At 32.9% G+C, this 23,737-nt stretch overlaps 2 long non-coding RNA genes across 2 annotated transcripts; both read right to left on the bottom strand.

The window, feature by feature from the left end:
* Window positions 1-3,008: 3,008 nt before the first annotated feature.
* LOC148923578 (uncharacterized) lies at window positions 3,009-4,592 on the bottom strand. Its single transcript, XR_016132450.1, has 4 exons — window positions 4,254-4,592; window positions 4,149-4,173; window positions 3,916-3,991; window positions 3,009-3,285 (listed from the first exon to the last, which is right to left on the bottom strand). It is a non-coding gene; the product is annotated as an uncharacterized LOC148923578 (long non-coding RNA).
* A 17,270-nt stretch (window positions 4,593-21,862) lies between these two features.
* Window positions 21,863-23,529, bottom strand: LOC125204480 (uncharacterized). The gene is made up of 2 exons (XR_007173576.2): window positions 22,870-23,529; window positions 21,863-22,760 (listed from the first exon to the last, which is right to left on the bottom strand). It is a non-coding gene; the product is annotated as an uncharacterized LOC125204480 (long non-coding RNA).
* Between the last annotated feature and the right edge of the window lie 208 nt (window positions 23,530-23,737).

Raw genomic sequence — 23,737 nt, 5'->3', positions numbered from 1 at the left:
ATAGTGACGATGGTATGTTTCTATTTCATGAATATGTGACTGATTGTAACATATCACGATGGCCATGTTCTAGTGATGGTGGCCGAAGCTTTTAGATTTTAAATGGCAAACCTTCACCACACATGCTTAGTTATGTACACTTGCTTATTTCCTTTTCATTGAGTTACCTTTTTAGTTTGAAAACGACCAATCTCTAAGTCGTACACCACAATCCACATAAAGTGCAAAGTGCATCTAGTTTATTCATAATTATCTTTTGAATAACCAATTTTACAATTGTCATGTTACTTGTTTTTTTGTTACACCGGAGAAAATATTACAAAAATTTACATAACACTCCCTCAATCCCTAGAAATTTATTACTTATTTCCATTTTTATCTTCTCCAAAAATTTTTGATTCATAAACTTTTACTATTTTTAGTAATAGACCCCATATTCACTAACTCATTTCCACTCACATTTTATCATAAAACTATAAATGTAGGGTCTACATTCTAGTAATTTTTTTAACCCACTTTTTATTACATTTCTTAAAACTCGTATCGGATCAAATGGTGACAAAGTATTAGAGACAGAGGGAGAAACAATTAATGAGATATTTCTCGAGTTTTTACACTAAATTGGTACTTAAATTGTTGGTAAAGTGTATATTATTACTTCAAGAAAGCTATGCTACTGCAATAATATCTTATATAGTTATATGCATATTGAACTCATATTACGGTGTCAAAATCATAGTTCATTATTTTTCCAAAATAAATAAAATGAATAATCAACGAATAGATATTATTGATTATCTGATGAAAAAATGTTTTGATGTTCTACAAGAATATGCAATTGGTGGACCATTTGTAAATTTCGAAGGCATCCATTGACACTTGGGTCCAGCTTTGTTCATCCAATATTTTTCCTAAAGTCAATTATATTGTTGATACCATCCCTCCAATCTCCCTTTTGTGGGGACAAATATATTTTTAAGACCATGTGACATTTAATCGAATTTAAGTCATTTAGGACTAGGTTTAGTAATGAAATGATAATGGATTGTATGTTATATAAAAGTATGGCTGATTTCATTCTTACGTTACAAAATTAGATAAATCTGATATAGATTGACTAAATTTACACTAGATATAAAATTAGTAATCCTTATATGAATTTAAGGATACAATTATTTTCATATAAAAAGACTAGATCATAACGAACAAGACAAGTTTTATCGTCAAATAAATACCACACGAAAATATTAAGTTTATCAATCCTCAAATTTAACTATCTATTTGTCCTTCAAGAAGAATCAAAAGAACAAATTCTGTGATTCATTAAAAAAAAAAAGATTTTGTGTTACTTTACTAGATATAGCAGTCAATGAACAAATCTTGATTATGCATTGCAACTATTAACTCCTGGATTACTTTGTATAATGTCTTACCTCTCAAGTGTATATGTTCAAACATATACTCTCGACTAAAACATACTAGTATAACATTTACTAAGATAAATAATAAGAGAATTTTGATGAATTAAAATTAAGAATAATGAATAAAATTGCAAATGAATGATAAATAGGAAATCCGTCAATAAAAATTTGCTAAAATGTTAAGGGACATATTCGTCATGAAAAGTCCTGAAGTAAGCTAAATATAATATTTTTAAGTTTTTAGCTAATTAGTTTTTACTATCTAAAAAGGCTAATTTGAAATATTAACACTTAATAAAATAAAATTTTAAAAAAATGTAAATAAAGAGTTGATTAAATATTAAAATATTTTATACAGATGCTCAAAAATTTTACATTTTAATACACAACACATAAATTAACTAATACTCCATTTAATAATTTTTTATATGAGATATACACATATTAAATGTTTTATTATTAATTAAATTGTAAAAAGAAAAGAAAAATCTCAATTCCTTCCCCACCTATCCCCACCACCTCCCCCGTCACAAACCCCTTCACTGAATATTCCTCTTCCACAAGGGGCGAACTCAGAAAATAACATTATTAAGAGCTATTTTTCTAAATTTTCTTTGAAAGTGTACTTTTGGATAATTTATCATTAATAGGGACTTTGCATAAAATTAATTTCTAATTAGCCATTCTACCATGTTGCGAAATGAAAATTGTGGGCCAAAATCTCAAACTACAGTATTAGTTTTTCTTTTACTCTCTCCATTCTACTTTAAGTGGAGCATTTCTAACTCGATACAAGATTTTATGTAGTGTTGTTTTGTGAATAGAATAAAGAGAATAAAGTAAGAGAGATGAAAAAGTAAAGAGAATGATATTTCCATATTTAGAAATGTGTCATTAATAATGGAACATCCCAAAAAGAAAATGTATCACTTAGGATAGGATGGAGGAAGTATGTTATTAGCTTCTCCGGTGAAATGAAATAGATTTTGTGGGCCAATAATTTCAAATTACATGTTATTTAGTACTAGTATTAATTTTCAACAATTAAAAATAACTTTATAAAGTCGGGTAATATTTAATAACACTACAAGAAAAATAACACTTAAGGACGCTTTTTTATTCCATTAGGGACGCTAATATGCATTGCTAAATATATCACCGACGCTTGTAAAAGCGTCCTTATTGGTGGGTGCCAAAAAAAAGGACGCAAAAGTGGAGCGTGAAGTAATCAATTTAGAGACACTATTAAAAAGCGTCCCTAAATATGCAATTTAGAGACACTATTAAAAAGCATCCTAAATGAACTTAGAGACATTATTGAAAAGCGTCCCTAAAATGAACTTAGAGACACTATTAAAATGCATCCTAAATGAACTCAGAGACACTATTGAAAGCGTCCCTAAAATGAACTTAGAGACACTATTAAAAATGTCCATAATGCCCCTAAATGCAGATAAAAAATGTCCCTAAATGCAAAAATAGAAGCTATCTATTCTAAACATTAGCAAGGATTGTAAGAGGCATCAAATTACAAATGAAGTAATTTAAATTGGACAAAAATTTATTTACAAACTGATTCAAACCAAGTTCAAAAACCAAAGTTCTAGTAAAACTGCTATTTCTAGCTGAGATGTTCTTCACAGAAACTGCACTAAATTAACAAGATCAAATCACCTTGTATCTAACGAGAATAAACAAACATAGCTCTACTGCAATGTACTTCAAACTATCAACCTTTTCATTGCTTAAAAGTCTTGAGAGGCAGGGAGAATTCAGTCTCTAACTCTTCAACGACTGATCAATGAATTTCGATACTTTCATGTTAAATCCACATCAAGGAAGTTCTGGCACGTTTTCTTTAATCCTGCAGATTCAACATAAAATAATTAACAGCTAATATTGTTATTTACAACCATGCTGCAGAAGCTTGGGAAAACTCAAGAGTCTTATATGCTAAAAAATGTTTTTGAATGAGATATCAGAAGTCCCAACTAAACAGACTTGTTTGCCATTCATTGTTATAATCCCCGCAGAAATGGTCAGGTTGATAATCCGCTCAACCATATGATAATCCACCCACATACAAACATAATGATAATCAGGTTGATAATCTATACTTCAGCGAAAACTTATAGGAGTATAGATACATATTGATAATCCACTCACATACACACAACTATAGAGACAAAAAAGAAACACTCTTGTTTTCATTCAAACAAAGTTTCACATTTAATCTTAAATTAGTATTTTATCTTACAACTTGCAGTATGCACAACTAATACACTACCAAGTTATGGGCTTCATTATCATATACTCCGTCTAAAGCAAAACAAGTTATGGATTTCCTTATCCATCCACTACTAATATCAATATCAAGTATAGTTGAAAATTTAAATCCACTTCAGGCAAGAAACCATTTTAATGTTCACAAAAGGTCACCTGGAAATTCATCTGGGAGCATCAGATTTAGACATATGAGTAGTCAATAACATACCTAAAAATCATGCTTTTCAAGTTATATTATGGATGGAAGAGAGTTAGGTCCTCACAGATAGGCAGCCCGACAGTCCCTGCGATGAGGTTGAATTTTATGAAGCTACAAGTAAAATTCAGTACTCTAGAATATATTTAAGGATGCAACATTATTGAACTTCTATAAACAATGAATATGTCTAACTCAGACTGTCTAGAGAAAAATCTTCTTATTAAAAATCTTCTTATTCTTACCTAATAGACTTGTTTGCCACAATCCCTGCAAGAAAATGCCAAGATTCAGTAAAATGACAACAAAATCATTGCAAAAAAAAGGGGTTTTTGCTGCATAGGACTCACTCAAATTTATGAGACCAGAACTCCCCTACCAAAAAGTCCAAGTTTAATTGAAAAGTTTCATCTTTACATTGTAGCTTGGTAGTAAGAAGAATTCTTTTGCTTTGCTTTATCGTCTTTGCAGCCTTGGCAAGAGCACGACAGTAAAGGCCTTCTCAACAGTGAATTAAGTGCCATCTGCTTCAGATACAACCGTTCCATCTTCCAACTTAGCAGAAACTCTCAATCCTAATCTAATAATAAAAATTAACAATTAAATTTGAAAGAAGAAGAAGTGTTGAAATAAACATTTCCAGAATCAAAACGCTATGCACAAACAAGTACAGAAGCATACTATTTGTGAGAAACATTTGTAAGCCCCATAATACATCATTTGATCCACTGAATCTGTCGCTTAGTTTATCAGTGTAAATACATTCATATTCAATACACTCCAAGATCTTGAAAGGTGTCTTAACTGCGTACAGTGTGTTCAAAAGGGAATAACAGTTTCCTAGATCCAGCAAATCCACTAGATCACACGGTCTAGGAACTCGTTGGTCGCAGGAAATCCCGGTCGTCGGACACACATTTTGACACACATTTTGACACACTTCTTTCAAAACCCTCAACCACTTTACTAAACCTAGTATAGGGAAGTAGGGATCGATCCCACAAAGAAGGATGCGTAATACTCATGTTCAAGGATTTGGTTGTGTTTTTGGTGTTGGCTGCTGCCACGCATTTTCTTGGGTTGAGGAAAACGAATTAAGCTGACTTGGGAAACTTTAAAACTCTTAAGCTAACAGCTAGACCTAGGCGAAATTATAAAAGAGCGTCGCAAAGGAAATTAACTGTTCAACACTTGATCTAAGAAAACTGCTTCACTACTAGACCTAGGAAATAAACTTACTGTGGGGACCATGACTGAAAAAGTAAAGTACGAACGAAAAGCTGGCAGAATAACTAACTCTCGTACTAACTAACAGCGACATCGTCTTCTACAACCAAATTGCGTAAAACTCATAAGAAATTCAACATGAACGAAATTAAACAGAGCAAACTAATTTAAAATAAAATTAATGCATAAACCACGAAGAACTAAACAGATCTGCAGACACTAGACGAAGCAAAACAGAAAACAAGAAGAAAACATAATCCATCTAACAACTATCTTTGCTCACGTCGAATCCAACCTCAGACGCTAAATTCACTCCGGATCCAAGCGTCCAACACGAACTCCAACCAACAGAAACTCTTCATCACTTCAGATTCGAACAAAAAAAAAACTCCAAACAGTCAATCAACCACAGATCTATCACCAAATTCCATTATCAAACACCACAACAACAAAATAAAACAAAGATCGACATAATACTGGTAAAAATAAACTATCAGCAGAGAGATCTATGCAAATCGACTTGAAATTCAACTGCTAAACGCAGATCAACAAACGGTAAGACAATAAGTATCATCAACAGCCAGGTCGGCTCCAAAAAGTGAAGTTCGACAGTAAAAACGAGCAAAACAACTGAAATTAAAAGGAATTGTATCTTCGTCCACAATCGAACGGTGTTGCCAACCGTGAAACTTCTAAAGAAAGTAACCTTTCGTACCCGACTACCCCAGATCTCCCATTCCCAAGTGTGTGTAATGTGTGTGAGCTAAGAAGAGTGAAAAATTCGTGATATTCTTTGCGTTTGCATGCTCTTCTATATATAGGCGTTGGAGTGGGGCCCAGTGAGGTATAGATAAGACTTTGTTGCCCTCAGCTATTGACTCCTCTGTCACGCCAATTTTCCTTGTAAATCCTGCTCATTTCGTTCCTTTCCTTCGCTAGACCATCTCCTTCAGTACTTTCTCGATCTAGCGATTTTCTTCACGCACCTGGCTTAGGAAACGTGTTAGACCCAACAAATTATAACATTTTTCACATATAACCGATACATGAAATTAGCCTTATCACTACTGAACTTACCATCTTCCAGAGTTGTCTCTTTATTTTCAACCTGTTGATGATCATTGTCTCAGACTCTCAGTTATAAAAAAATAGTAAACTTCTAATCTATCTGGCGCCATCTTAATGTTATGGATAGAAGAGGGTTGAGACATACAAAACTATTCACTCACTTTGCCACTCAACTAGTGCCTCTCCGATTTCCATCTTAGAAAGAGCTTATAATGCTGCATAGAAGAATACCAATAACTAAATCACCCTAGGAAACACTAACAAGATGAGGCTAAAGAAAAAGAGCTTGTGTGCATGAATATTTTGTAACATACCTTATGGAATAAATACCCGAAGATCAGAGCAAGAGCAAGTGGATAAAGTATAAGTAGCTAAAAACATGGATATGCTCAAACAATATGATGTAGATTAAATCATAGTAACAGTAAATGTAGAAATTCCTCTCGGTTAAAAACGGTGCAATTTCTGCCAGATGCGTGATCATGAAGCAGTTTATGGAGTTAGTACATGGAATAATTAAAAAACATTAAATAAACAACTCGTAGATCAAACAATTTAAGCATTATATCGAATTAATAAAAGTATTCCCAAAAATTGATATATATATATATATATATATATATATATATATATATATATATATATATATGCCCTAGACCAAATCCACAGTTTTTATTTGTTTTGGATTCAGGCGCACGGAGATTCATAAATACCTGAAGAAGATATTGCAGAGAGAGAATGAGAATTGAGCCTGATTTGTCCTATTGAATCTGATTATTATCATCAAACGAAATCAATTATAATCACAAAACAAGAAAAGAATGTTATCATCAAACAAAATCAATTAATAAGCACAGAACTCATGATTTTCCGAATTAGAACTGATTCATCTCACTATAGTTACAGTTACGAAGCAAATCAATCATGTCAACAATTATACTGATAAACACAACAAAAAAAGACATCAACACACCGATACAATACGAATCGAGAAATTCCTCCTCTTTCTCCATGAGCTTAGCGAAGAAGCTTTCGACCTAAGTGGCGGAGATGTTTGTACGATAGTGTGCCTACAGAGCGTGAATGGAGGGATTGGATAGTGACAGGAAATGTTAACCGTTTCCTACGGTGGAGGAACTGTGGCGGAGAGGCGACGACGGGTGAAAAAGGGAAAGGGAGAACGACGGAGATGGGGAAATTTAATTCATTTACTTTATTTATTTTAATTACAAAATCCGTTTATAATTTGGGACGCAGAATTTTAATGTCTCTAAATTGATCTAATTAACGACACTTTTTGGATGCGTCTTCAATTTTAATAATTCAAAAAAAAATTCCCAACGCACTTAAATTCGTCTCAATTTTTGCGTCCTTATGAGAGAGATTTGTTGTAGTGTAGTTCCAGCCCACCGGTGAAATGAGACGAATTTTGTAGAATTTTTTTTTTTAATGTACCAAAAGTTATTAATGCTCTGTTGAAGGCTAATGATGTCTTTCCTCCGACTTTTGAGATCACTCTTAGTAGGATTTTCAACCATAAACAATATACCTGTCAGAGACAAACCTAGTGTTTCTTTCTACTCCCTTTAATAAGTTACAATGATAACTTTTGTTCTTCTGGAGTGCTCTCAGGCCACGAGCAATGGAGCCAAAAATCAATACGAAATTCTTCTTGATCCTTTTCCACCAAATAGCAGAATTATTTGATTTACAATAATGGTTAATTGCACATCTCTTAGAGTCAAATTTGCCAGCTAATAATTTTGTGTCAAGCCATTAATGCAAAGACATATCTATTTCTTCTGGCAATATAGTTGAATTGTGTTTGTCAAAGTGCACAATCTTCAAGGTATTCTCAAATTGACAGAAGCTCGCTCGATTGAGTCTTATACCAGGCAAGGGTATTTTTAAAGCAAGTATACACTCCTGAATCAGGGTGGTCGGATCATCCGATGATATGTAAGTTCTGGCTGCCATGAAAGATATGTAGAAAGGATCGTTCTCTACTCTATAACAGACTCATGAACGCACCAGTGGAAGGTCTACAGTAAACAGATGATTTTGTTCTTTAATCTGCATTGACATTTTGAATCTCTTGATCGAGAAAATGAAGTTAGTTTGTTAACATACTGTTTAGAGTTACTCATTTGCGAAAATGAAAATTGCATGTCAAGATCATTAAACTACATGTTAGTATTTATTAGTTTTAATTTATTTGATGTTTTAGGCTCATCGGTGAAATGAGCTGGGTTTTATGGCCCAAGAATCTCAAACTAAATGTTACTCCCTCCGTCCACAAAAAATAGAGCAATTTGTGTATGACACAAGTTTTAATATAGAATTGGTAAAGTAAGAGAGAAGGAAAAAAAGTAAGAGAAAATGAGAAAAAGTAAATAAAAAATAGTGTTAGTGGAATGATGTGTAGGGTTATTATTTGTTGAAAACTTTCCATAAATGAATGTGCTCTATTTTTGGGAAAGGTCAAAAATGGTAATTGTGCTCAATTTTTTGTGGACGGAGGAAGTATTTTGTACTGGTATTAATATTCTATAACTATAAATAATTCCTACAAATTCAGATAACATGTACTAATAACATGTAATTTTACTTTCTAGAACTTGAGGTTCGGCTCACCGGAGAAATAGCCAGAGTTTTGTAGAAAATTATATTTTTCAAACATTTTTATTACTTTTCTTTATGTATTTTAGATTTTATATTATATATTATAATTAAAAACAATGTTTAGATGATTTAAACTCTCTATAGAATTTTATTTTTTACTTATATTCGGTGATTTAGAATTATATAAAATACTATTTTAATGATTATTAAGTAAATATTTACATTAAAATTAAACATTGCAATGATGTAAGTAGAAATTTAGAAAAGTATAAACTAAAATATATTTTATATCAAGATAATTGAGTTTGTATTCTTTTTCGAATCGTGTCAATGTAGTATATAAAGACTTTTTTTTTTCTTTCCTACTTAACTCTCTTTTTGTATATCATACTTATCTCTCACCTACTTAATTCTCTTATCAGTTTAACTTTTCAATTTAATTTTTAAAATCTCATGTTCAAAGTGAACGCCTCAACTACCTCGCACAAAGAGTGTATAAAATTTTAGAACAAATATAATTAAAATTACGGTAAGATTAGAAGAAACATAATTAAATATAGTATAGGATTTGTAGTTGTGGGCCTATTTGGGCCTGAGCTATGTTGGTCCTGGACTTTGACTAGGATGTGCGCGGGCTAGGTTTTTGGTGGTCATGGGTCCATGATGGGTATGAGTTTGGAAAATAGCCCAATTAGAGTCCATTTCAACCTATGAGTCCAGCCTATAAACGCTTAATTTCATTAATGGGCCATGTTGGGCTGGGTTGGCCCGACCCAGATGGCAACTACTGGTATATAACTAAAGTGGGAAGAAATAATTCTATATTGATTGAATTTGTAAATTATAATGGTTAAGTTTCAATATGATAGATAAAAAATTTGAAAAAAAAAACTTACTGCATTTGGTTTAAATGGGTTAGGTTTTAGTTTTATACAATATTTTATTTCATATTAATTTATTAATCAAGCCAATATGTAGTTGATTGTTTGTCGGAACTGTTAAATGTGGACTAAAACATAAAAAAAAAGGGGACAAGTTCCATCCGTGGGACAATAATATTAAATGATGTTTGAAAATACTCCACCATGTTATGTTTGATCGAATATAAGTCATTTAATTATGTACTATATTTTAATTATTTTAGATAGTTGATGATTCACGAAACATAACTCATTAAAGATGACTGATGAGTTATGCAATAATAGAGAGAAAGATGAATGAGAGGGAATTGGGATAAGCCTAGGCTTACTACAAAAATGATGATTGATTCTATTTTTTGTATTTATTAAAAGATGCAAAGTGTTAGTTATTTGGCTTATAATGATAATGAATTCTATTTTTTATTTATTAAAGATGCAAACTGTTGTTATTTTCAATTAAAGTAATTTGAGTTTAAATAACATTTTTCAAATCTAAAATATTTTCTCTCTCATTCTAGATTTCTGCCTACAACCCCATGAATGCAGGTGTTATATTTGGAGTGGAGGCTGAGCTGCTTTAGAAATTGCTTTTTGCTTAGAGAATGCAGGTGTTATATTTGGAGTGGAGGCTGAGCTGCTTTAGAAATTGCTTTTTGCTTAGAGAAGTTTATAAATAAATTACTATCCCTGTTCCTGAAAATTTGATACATATTACCATTTCGGTCCGTCCCTGAAAATTTGATACACTTCATTTTTACCATTTTTGATAGTGGACCTCACATTCCACTAACTCATTGCTACTCACATTTAATTATAAAACTAATACTTTAAAAGTATGACCCACATCCCACCAACTTTTTCAACTCACTTTCCATTACATTTCTTAAAACCCGTGTCGGATCAAAGTGTAGCAAATTTTGGGGGACTGAGGTAGTATTTGCAATAAAAAATTCCAATAAAAAATTAATAAGTTTAAACTTTAGGTCCATACTAAATATAAGCCCAATTAGTATCTTGGTCCAAGTATGCTACACTAGTTAGATCTGTAAAATAATTGGGCCAATCTTAGGAAGTACATTTCCTTAGAATGCTTTTTATCTTTTAATTTTATTACAAAATTTTATTACAAAATTAATATATAAAAATACAATTTATATTTTATTATTTTTTCTACCATTTTTTTCAAAATTAAAATTATACACATACAAAAAGTGAGTTTTAGAAAATTTTACAGAAACACCATTCTATTTATAAAAATATATTAAGATTAAAAACGTGTGTGATTAAATGATCTCTAAATTTTTCCGTTACGTAAAGCATTGTGATATGAAAAGTCATTGCAGTTACAAATAGCAATATGATAGGAAAGGTTAAAAAAATATGAGATATATTTATTTAATTTATAATAAATGATTTTACAATAACTAATAGTCATTTAAATAGGAAAAGAATGCCAAAAGTTATTAGCTAATAGTCATTTAAATAGAAAAGAATGCCAAAAGTTATTAGATCTTCTATAAATTTGAATTCCTTTAGTCAAAAGTTATCATTTCAATGAAGAAATTTTCTAAGTTGTGTATTAGTATTTAATTAATCTTACCATTCATAACAACACTCTACTATTTATCTGAAACATGAGAGAATATATTCAACGTTGATTGACAGACGTAGATCACTCTTTTTTGGAAGTAGATCACTATTTTTTTCGAAGAATATAATTGGACAGGACGTAATTGGAATTTTATGAATTGGCTTAAGTCGAAAGTATTGTTTTCAATGGTCAGAAATAAATCAATAAATCTATGTGATCAAATTTTGTACAATTAAAAATTAATTTATTTGAGAAAAAACTGGTCTATTTATGCATTTAATTAAAACATATGTAGCATATATAAGTACATGGAACGTGCATAATATTGTAGTCATATATTAATAATTCTTGTATAAATTTTTTACTTTTTCGAAATCATAAAATATAATTAATGCATACTTTAATTCAAATTTGAGAAGTATTTTAGAGACAATTTAAATATTAAAAAAATTAAAAATAAGGCTGAACTGCTGAAGACTAATCAAGTCTTTTTAATTTGTCCAATAAATATATTTATTATTTTAATATATAATTAATAAATCAAATTACTAATAGTATAACCTTTTTTTAGTTTAGTATAACCTTTTTTAGTTGTACAATTTGGTTGTCCATCGTCACTCCAAATAAATTACTAGTATTATTTGCTTGAAAACGCATAGTGAGTTTTGACGATTTTTTTATGACTGTTATTACTTAAATCTAGCCCCAACGTGTGGATTGACTTAACTATATACTAAATTGGCGATCGAATTATTTAATTAATAAATCATTCATAACCCACGTTGATGGAGAAAACCAACATCAAACATAAAAAACTTATTGGTTAGCTAGCGATAATATATTAATCTGATCAATATATTGATAATATCACGAATACAATCAAATTAACCTTACATAAAACGTGACGAGATAGACAATATATGTTACGGACCCAAGTCCAGCCCCTGAGCCCGACTCGGTTAAAGCAGGCTCACGCCGCTCATGTCGTAATCCACGACGGCTCAACTATTTAAAAGACTTCATCTAGGGTAGTTGACCAAGTCATGATCAGCAAAGTATTACATTGATTAGCATATCTCCACTTTCAACTTGGAAAATAATGTCACAAACTTTAACCATAGTTGTTATTTCCCACCGCGACGGATTCCGGCTACATTAAAATAACATGGGTGTTGAGTTGGGTTCGTGATTTAGGTTCACGATTCAAGATTCACGATTCACGATTTCGTTATTATAGATGTATACGGACTGTAAAATATGTAGAATTGAATAGAGATAATGGAGGAACCTCCATGGAAGGAGGAAGAAGAAACAATGAGAGAAACCGTCGATTGTGAGAAAGAAGAGAAAAGGGGGAATTTCTTTATTGACTACATTTTGGAACTGTTGACTACAATTTACAATAAAATGCCTTTTATATAGGCAGAAAATAAAGACTAAACTAAAACCTAATTACACTTTATTTTCCAATTCTAATAGCCTCCCTCAAGATGGAAGCAAACAATTGCTACATCTTGACAAGAACTTAAACTACAAAAGGAGCATCAAAATGATCAACAAACTAAAACCTAATTACACTTTATTTTCCAACATCTTGATCTTCATCGCAACACCGATTGACTACGAACAGCACCACATCAGAGCATAGGATAGAAAGTATTTATCCTCGGCAAAAACAACAACAAATTCGGCTATGATGCAAAAATCTCAATCAAGAGCAAAAACACATTTCAAACCAAGTATAGAGAGAATCACGCTCTGTCATAGACTATCAAAACTGACAATAATCAGTGAAGACAATCTGGTCTATTGGATCAGAGAAGGATGAACCGAGATAGACTGGATACACAACAAATTTGAGATTTAATAAAGACTAAAACTAGAACCAACCGATTAAAATCGGTGGCTAAAAGGAGAGAAACACAAAACTGAGAGATTCAATGAGAGAACAGAGATTGAGATTGATATTTCAGATTCATAGAATCTTATTTCAATCTTTGAGAACTGAGAAAACCAAAATTTAATCGGAGATTAAAATTGAGAAACAGAATTGATATTTCAGATTCATAGAATCCTATTTCAATCTGTGAGAATAGAGAAAACCGAATTCAATCGGAGATTTAAAATTGAGAAACAGATTTGATATTTCAGATTCATAGAATCTTATTTCAATATGTGAGAATAGAGAAAATTTTAATGAGAAAAAAAAATTCAGATCGGAGATTCAAATCAACCGATTCAAAAAATAAAATGAAAAAAACAGAGAGAGAAGAGAGAAGAGAGAAAACTGAGAGGAGATCGAACACTTTTTTGCCGGCGGTCAGTCGATCGGAGAACTCTCCGGCAACAAATCACCACGATTGTTCATCATGAACAAAAAAGGAAATAGATCGGGAGATAAGGCTCGATTGCGATTGTTCATCGCGATAGGAGAAGATCGATCGGAGAAGATCGAGATATGAGAGAAATCAGAGAGAGATTGCGGAAGCTTTTGTCTCTGATACCATGTAAAATATGTAGAATTGAATAGAGATAATGGAGGAACCTCCATGGAAGGAGGAAGAAGAAACAATGAGAGAAACCGTCGATTGTGAGAAAGAAGAGAAAAGGGGGAATTTCTTTATGGAAAATGTTTTAGAGACATAATGTCTCCAAGTCATAATGCCATAATGAGGTTAAAATAGTCATTTTAGATTATTTTATATATTTTTTTAAAATTTATGTTTTATACATGTACCATACTACCCTTATGCATATAAAACATTTATTTGTATTTAAGAATTAATTACTTAGGAAAATTGTGTGTATATTTATGGAAGGCTTGATTTAAGCAAATATATGGATAGTGATTTCTCCCTCCACATTAACCTCTCGTCATCGTCACTTTATTAACCTCTCGTCATCATCATCGTCCACCATTTTTAAGTTTCCACACACCATAGCTAATAAAAAAGTTTCCAGATATTTACAAATTTATTATGCATGACACTTTCAACACACTATACCTAACAAAAGGGGCATTCTTCTCCACTTGCAATATAATTTGCTTAATATGTATGTAGTCCCAAAATGCAAAAATCTTGCGATGTGATAATCTAGTTATATGTGAAAAATGTACAACATCCCAAAAATCTCACAAACCCCCCATATATATTTAATTGAACATGTATAGGAGGCCTAAAACACATATAAATAAGAGAAAAGAGTGGTATCTTTGATGTTTTTTTATATTATGGCAACAATGATTTGGATGAACAAGGCTGAAGATGCCGCAACCTGCGACGCGGAGGGCCGGACGGTGGAGGCTGGTCGACGGAGGGAGGAATGTAGATATTTCTGCCGTGTTAATATCTTTATTTTTGATTGCATACATTTAAGGTAAAAGATTGTAATTTGATATAAGTTTGACTTTTGATATTAATTTGATATGATAAAAGATATTAATTTGATATGAATTATCTTTCCTTTTATGATTAATTGATATATATTCATTTATTCAATTATTATTTAATTCAAAATAAGGGTATATTAGTCTATATTATAATTTGGATTATGGCAAAGTGACATAATACCCTTATGGCTTGGAGACATTATGTCTCTAAATCACTACTCTTTCTTTATTTACATTTTGGAATTGTTGATTACAATTTACAATAAAATGCCTTTTATATAGGCAGAAAATAAAGACTAAACTAAAACCTAATTACACTTTATTTTCCAATTCTAATACGGACTCAACATATATGTCATTTTATGAAGCCAGAATCCGTCACCAGTGGAAAATAACAACCACAGATAAAGTTCGTGATATTATTTGCCAAATTGAAAGTTTGTTGGGAAAAATAATTTTTTGAAAGTTTTCCGTGATATTAGGGCTAACATCCCTTTTTTAAATTAATTAAAAGGTCACTCTTTCAAATTAATACTCACGGGATTTTAGGAAGTGTTGTTAGGTGAAATAAAGTAGAGAGAAAAAAGGTTGTAGTTGAATATTTTAATAAGGAGAAATGAGAGAGGGGGTTATTCCAAAATTGGAAAGTGGTCATCTTGATTGGAACAAAAAAAAAGGAAAGGTGGTCATCTTGAATGAGACGGAGGGAGTATTTATTTTGTGACAATCATTGAAATTAAATTTTACTAACTAAATAGGCATGTAAGTAATTATTATACCATTTTAAATATTCCTTAATTTAGGGAATTCGATATTCTTTATTGTGACAATCCACGTTACATAATTTTCCTTAATTAATAGATTTCCATAATATAACAATTTATTTATTTGAAAAACCCGATTATCTTATAGTTACAATATAATGTTATTTTGCCCTAATATAATGAATTCTCAGATTCGGGTGTGTATCTTCTGCCCCTATTCTGAATTGCAGTTTATCATTCACTAGTGCAGGTATTAGTTGATTATCACCTCAGTTCTAGTGTTTCTTTTACTTTAATTACTACTTCTCTCGATCATCAATATAATAGATGGAAAATACTTGATTCAAACAATTCTTATGGCCAATTCCACTGTTGGGTGGCTCAGATATAATACTATTTTGATTGATTCAATAATTAATATTTTTTTATACAATGAAATAAATCTCAGGATGTTGAAAGGTTGGAACTTCAGCAACTTAAACAATGAACGTCTGGTTAACCTCGAGAATGAGGTAGAGCTCACGCTAAGTCAAGTTCGAGCTCAAAAAGTAAATTCAGTTATATATTTACTCAACTCATCATAGTTAATTTAACTGGTATTATTGTATAATTACCTTATACGACTATATTTTTTTTATATCAGGCTCAACTCATTCCAGATCAAGAGGAAAATCTAAAGAGGATGGTATGCGAATGATTAATGTTTTGTGTTGGTTTCATTAAAAATATTCTTTCATCTAGTTCTAAATAACACATTTTTCTTTTTAGAATGTCCCATTCCACCAATAAATGTCAAATTTCACTTTTACTATATTTGGTAGGTGGATCCCTCGTTTCACTAACTCATTCTTCTCACATTTTATTATAAAATTAGTAGTATATAAAAGTATGACGCACATTCCACTAATTTTTCTATCCACCTTTCACTACAAAGTCAAACAATTTCTTAAAATACAAGTTGGTCAAATATGAGACATTTGTTTATGGACGGAAGGAGTAATAAAGTATGAGTTGAATTAAGTTATTGGAACATGGAGTCTATTACTAAAAGTAGTAAAAAGTAAATATGGCAAATATTGACATACAGACGGGGAAAGATTAAAAAGTAGTAAACGAGTAATATTTTGTATTGGTTTTCATACAGCATCATCATATTGGGGCCGGTATACGCTTCACGGTGATAATGATTGATTATTCCAAAGGAAAAACTCAGTATCTGGATGTGGATTTGAAGGATGTTATAATGTCTGGACTACCTGCTGTTTATCATGTTAAAGGCATCAAGCATAAGGACGTTCCAATTGATCCTGGAGTTTGCCATGGCAGTGGTGCCTTGTTCATGGTTGGAGGTAACTTGAATGATATGAATGGCTGTGGACCTGAAACAAAATGGTTGTGGTACCGGTACCGCCGATAGCCAGTGGTGGTTCTATTACTATGACTTGGACTCGTTGTGACACTGCTATGAATTCAACGCGATCACTCCCCATGGTAGTCCCATTACGTGATGGCAAGATATTCATTTGCGGGGGCACTTCTAAACCAGAAGGTTGGGTTGAGATCTACGACCCAGAGAAAGGTGTGCCTGACCATAATTTGGATCCTTTTCCATCCTCTTGCTTTATGTGGGACGACCAATCGGTTACGTTGTACTATGACAATATTAACAAATCTGAAGATGCCAGCAACCCATCACTCTTCTTGTACGACGTGGAAAGAAACAATTGGGAAATCTTCGCCTCTTACCTCCCCGACTCCAAAGTCCCTGATGGGGGGAAGAGGAACATCATATATGTGGGGGGAAACATTCTATTCGTTATCAATCAAGCATCTTGTTGGACCGTCTATAATCTCTCACCCAAAGAAGTTCAGAAGGTGGACGTGAATGCTAAGGATGGGGATGTGATGCAAGTTTTGTATCTTGGAAACAATGATGTTAATAATACTAGTTGGATCTTCTACATATTCATGCCAAATGTGATGGATAGGGATTACATTGCTACAATTTATAGTGATCTTCGTTATGCCAAGGTCGAAGTCGTCCAAGAAAAGGGCGGGGATTATAGTGCTACAGTTCAGTTCACTGGTGTCCTCAAAATCGGTGGCTTTGATGACATTTATATGTGAGTCTCTTACTAAATATTATCGATATGGTTTGATTTGATTTTGGAATTTGTTCACAATTTAAAGGTCACTGAAATGCTCATTTTTTGTTTGTAGTATTGCTGATGAGGTGAGCCTTAAGAGAGTTGCGGAAGAGGACCGTTTGAAAGAGAGAGAGACGAGGCTGAGAAGTGAATGAAAGCACCCTTTGGGCACTAATATGTAAACATTTTCTGGATCAATTTTAATATCTTTGGATTGGTTAATAGTGTAATTGGTGTCAATTTCATTATTATCAAAACAAAAACCTCAATCACAAGAGAGAGACATTGTATAGAGTGAACGAATGGAATGAGAGAGACCAAAGGTAGGGCCACTCAACCTCACGGAAGAAGCACACAGGAGTGCAATGTGACACCCATTGGTGCTGGCTAAGTATGTAATACTGCTGATGCCAATATGTAAAGGTCTACAAATAAAGAGATATGTGGAGCTTCTTAATATGAACCTAAACCATCAAGGAAGAAAATTTAAACCGAAGATAGTCACAATTTCAATATTGAATTTGCCTATATTTAACTTGAAGGGGAGAATTGTAATAAAGAGATAGATCAAGGGAGAATCAATTTAGCTGAATTAAGGAATGCTAGATATTAGAGAATAAAGTTGAAATTTAGCCTTTCCTTATTTCTTTACTAATTCCTCAGTAAGAGTGGATGAATATAATTGAAAGAGAAATCAATTCAACCGACAACATGTACTCCATAAGCTATTCTAGTTCTATTAATCCAGAATTTATATTTTCCCATTTCAATTCTATTTTACAACACATGAAATAACTTTTTATGCACAATTAGTAAAGTAGAGTAGAGAAAGGAGACAAATTTAATAAAGTTGAAAAGAGAAGGAGAATCTTTTAAATTAATTAAAAGGGCAATCTTTCAAATTAGCTTTTAATTCATGACAATCTTTTAAATTAAATATTATTTAAAAAGACATTTAAGTAATTGCTATACCATATTAAACATTTCTAAATTTATGGAATTCGATATTCTTAATCATAACAGTTACTATAATTTTCTTTAATTTAATAAATTTCCATAATACAAGAATTTATTTAATTTGAAGAACCCGATTTTCTTAACCATATATATAGTAGAGTGATTTTCAGCTATTATAAAGAATTTTCACATTAGGGGTGTATCTTCTGCTTCAATTATGAGTTGCAGTTCAGATGATTCACTTGGGCAGGTATTGGTTATTCATCATCACAGTTTTATGGTTTTCGTTTTTCTTTTACTTTAATTACTACATGTCTCGATCGTCAATTAACACTATAATAGATATATAGACTCTCAAGAAATTATGAAGGTTAATTCCATTTTCAGATATATTACTATTTTCATTGATTCAGTAATTAATTATGTTTTATACAATCAAATAACTCTCAGTATCAAGAGCTAAATGAGCTGGGAAGCCAAACAAATTATGATCTTGAGCGCAAGTTAAAATGGTTGTTCAGATGTCATGATTTCAGCATCATTGACTATGAAGATCTGGTTTTGATGGAGCACGAGCTCGAGCTCGAGCTCAATGAACTTCGAGCTGAAAAAGTAAATTCAAACAGTATATATTTACCCAACTCATCTTAATTAATTTAATTGCTACTCATTCAAGAATATTTTTCTTGTATCGATCAGGTTAAGATTATTCAAGAGGATGGTACATATACACTAGAACTTTATCAATTTAACCTACTTTATGATGAAATGGATGGGACTGAGTAATATTTTGTATTGGTTTTCATTCAGCATCATCATATTGGGGCCGGTGTACGCTTCTTGGTGATTAAGGATGACCATATAAAAATGCAGTATATGGATGTGGATTTGAAGGATATTCCTACTTTTTCTTGTGTTGAAGGACAAATGTATCAAGACTTTCCAGATTATCCTGGAGTTTGTCGTGTCAGTGGTGCCTCATTCATGGTAGGAGGTCGTTTACAACTGACAGAGCTCAATAAGTTTGACCCTCGGGCTTTCCCTAAAAAAACAAAATGGTTGTGGTCTGCACCGGCACCACCAATAGCTGGTGGTGACTCTTTTACCTTTGATCAAACTAGACAATGGATATATCGCAAGAGAATGTGTTTACAATGTAGACAAGAATCTAGTCATACAATAATAAGTAAACAAAAACGGCGTGTTACGAGAACGAACATTTTGATGATTTGACAGTACCAAAGAGTCGTAATCTCCACCTATGGTCATCACACGTGATCGTGAAATAAAAGTAGTTTGGAACCAAAGTTTCTGATAATTCATTTATCATTCCCTGTAAAGAGTTAAACGAAGAAGTATCACCACATTGTAGATGACCAGGAAGATTCATCAACAACACTTACTTGGGTTCCCATGAATTTCAAATTTCTCGCGACCCCTTTGATATAAATACTCTCTCACTGGATTAAGACGCTAAATGACTTCTTTTACAAGGTACCATACCACTATTTTCCATCTTTTCTATCAAGGTTATGAATCACTTTCAACTTGCTCTCTCATGTTTGCAAATAACCTTCAGTGACTATAATCCCTTTTTACTCGTTCTGTATAAAACAATATTTTTACTCTCTGAATTCATGCCGCAAACTCCCATATTTTGTGTTGTTTTAGTTATGGTTTTCAAAATGATCATATTCCTTTGTAATTGTCTCTTCTAAGGATAATATATTCTTCTAAGACCGTTAGTTGACCCTTTGTGTTCTCAAACATGTTTGTTGACGAGATCTTCATTTTATATGTGTACTTTCCCCCTTCTAAAGTCTAATACGATTATTATATCTTGCTTTGAAATTTTCTGCAGCTCCATATTTAAAGCTAGCAATCCGACTCTCCTTTAACTAGTTTGCTCTGCCTTCTCTATGAGTTAATATTTCTCCATTTGCTTATTAACCTTGTGAATTCATTAATGTGACTTCGTACCACGATGTTGTTGATCAAATCGGCAATTCCTTGCTATTCTTCTTTCTCAAATCCACTTGAAACCAATCATTTTCAGTCTTACTATATTGGAGCAGCCAACCGGTGTGACCTAAGCTTTTGATTTGACCCTTGTGTTTTCAAACATGCTTATTGACTAGCTCTTTATTTCATATGAGTACTCTCATCTTCTAAATTCCAACACGATTATTGTTTCTTGATTGGAGCTTTTCTGCAGCCCCACATTTAATGTTGGCAATTTGTTTTTCCCTTGATTAATTTCCTCTTGTTGCTCTCTCTATGAGTTTTCTTGAGTTGCTTATAAACTTTGAAAATTTCGTTGACATGATCTTCTATCACAATACGGTTGAGCAAATGCTAATTGTTTGTTTTCCCTATTCTTTTCGAGTCCAACTATGACCAATCATCACGGGTCTTCTTGTTATCATCTAGGAATATTGAAACTCTTCTATCCGACTGTTCATTTGGACTATACTATTGGTAACCTACTATGGAAATCTACATTCAGTTCATTCATACCCTTATTCTCGTAATTTATTCCATTTGGCAAGCTTCTTCTGGAAGGAGTTTCTGAAGCTCTATAAGTATATCTAAAACATGTGAAGTTATATTTCCAAGTAGATGTGATGAATCCAACTGAACTCAGGCTTTTGTTGCAAGCTACAAGTGAAAGTTTGTGGTGAAATGGACATAGAAGAGTGGCAATAAAAGGAAAGGATCAACAAGTGTAAAGTCGGAAAAAGTCATACGCCGAAGCATGTCACACGAATTTGACTTTTAGTATAAGAGAAAAGTGAATATCTGTAATTAGTATTAATTTTAAGCCAAAACCTTGATTCATCGAGCTCCTTGAGGAAGTGGGTTCAGTTGTATTCAATTGGCATTACCACCCAACTTTGGGAACGTACACAACGTATTCCACGTCTCCCAACTTCAAAGGTACGTGTTCGATCTAAAACATGTGATTTGTTACAAAGAAACCAGACTTGAGTTACGAAGAAAAGTCGGTGGTAATACTAGATCGAAAAGTGTATCAACTTTGGAATAAATCGATGACTACAGTAAAAGTGTTTAGGAAGAAAAAAAAAAAAAAAAAAAAACCACGGACAGAAAGAATCAACATAGGAACTGGAAAATGATTCCTAAATTTCGGAACGAAATTTCTTTTAAGAGGGGTAGAATGTAACAACCCGAACTTCCGTACCTTATTATTATTACTATAATTAATACTATTAGCCTAAAGAAAAAAATAATAATAAGTGATTGTTGCAATGTTTATAATAATCGCTTTTGGAATTATAAATAATAAAAAGTTTATAGTGTTCGGCATATCCATCCGAAGCCCGATAAAATCATGTTATCTAAAATCCTAATGTATTACAATTAGGGAAAAGTTCACGCAGCCCGTTCAACGATCGTACTCGTACTCCAAGAAAGTCCGGTACATCATCAGGGATAACTGGGGATGTTATTTGTTTTCCTACACCAAAGCCACGAGCTTGAACCGGGTTTTTCCTGCACCAAATCAAACAACTACATTAATAAATATCCTAAATAATTAATTTAATACAAATAAATTTTAAAAAAAAGGGTGAGGCAGATCCTAGAGGATCGATTTTTTTCAGAATGCTGTCAGAAGAATCATATCCTCTCAGACCACTTGTCTACCCACATATACGTACCAGCCATTTCATTTCACTACCCACCTCCTACCAAACATTACTCTTCTCCAGAATCATTCCAACGCATCAAGGAAAGGAAGAGGACGTCCCCTCACAAAGGGAGATCCAACAAGTCTATTTCACATCTAACAAGTCTTTTTCACAAAGGTGAGTACAACAACATCTTACTTCTTTCTCCCACACAGTGCAACACTAGATATAAGAAAAACATAGCCCTGCCCAAATTACAAACATGCATCCAACATATGCTTATAGGCAAGATTTAGTCTCTGCCAAATAGTACCAACTTAACAACTATAGCAAAGAACATAGAAATAGCAACTTGTAGCAAGGAACATAGAAATAGCACTTCCTAGCAAAAAGAACAGAGGCTTATCTTAGACTAAAATATGAATCTGCCGGAGGGACTTCAGGCAGCAAGCTCGGCACTCCGTCGCCGACGGTGACAGCCCACGCTCTAAAAATTCGTCACTGTTTCATTCTTAAAAACCTGAAATTTTGAATTTACAACGTTTCAACATCAAAAATATGATCTTGTGAATGAACAAAATGAGAGGGAGACATACTAGATGGACAAGTAACTATGTTGGACACCTTACCTGTCGGAAAACGGCGTCGGTGGCGGAGGTGGTGCATGCCGGCGGTAAAAGGGGGAAAACCGAGAGAGAGAGAGAGAGAGCCCGCTGCGGCGAGCCGCTGTGCTCTCAGCCCCGACAAATCCGGAAGGGGGTCGGCGTCGGCGGTGGTGGCGTGACGGCGGGCCTGAGGTCGACGGCAGCGGAGTGGGGTGAGACGGAGATCTGTATCGGAAGAGAGAGGGGAAAGAGAGAAAAGAGGGAGAGAAGAGAGAGAGACGACGAGGAGGAGGGAACACCGCCGGCGGATCGGCTGATCGACGGAAACTCCGATTTGGGGGAGAATTTCTCTAATTTGTGATTTGGGGAAGAAAGGGTCTGATTTAGTGAGAGGAAGCTAGAGACGATAGGTGGGAGGGAGTATATGGACTAATCTAGTTATTTAAATTGGGTTGGATTCTTTTTATTTATTTCGGTGAAAGACAGAGGCGTCGGAATTTCAGTTAGGCTGAAATAATTTGAGAAGGGCCCAAATTTCAAATTTAAATTTCTATGAGCCTAATAATAATAATAATAATAATAATAATAATAATAATAATAATAATAATAATAATAATAATAGGGATTTGGCCTGAGACTTCTTTCTAATTTGGTGCGAGAATGTGGAATATACAGTGGGGCTAGAATAATTAATTACTGGGCCAAGATTCATCAAAAAGCAAGACGAATTGTTGGATTGGATGGAATAAGTTTCTAAGGGATAGGGTTGGGTAGGGTTGGGTCGATACGATATACCGTATTAAAAATTTTGTTTAATTATCATACCGAAAATATCGATATGAAAGAATTTCATATCGTTATTGGTTCGAAAGTTTCGGTATGGAAAAAAACT

Source organism: Salvia hispanica, chromosome 6 (assembly GCF_029641045.1).
Source record: "Salvia hispanica isolate PSC_SH4W2 chromosome 6, Shi_PSC_v1, whole genome shotgun sequence".
Lineage (NCBI taxonomy): Eukaryota > Viridiplantae > Streptophyta > Magnoliopsida > Lamiales > Lamiaceae > Salvia > Salvia hispanica.
This window is presented reverse-complemented; position numbering and strand designations above follow the sequence as displayed.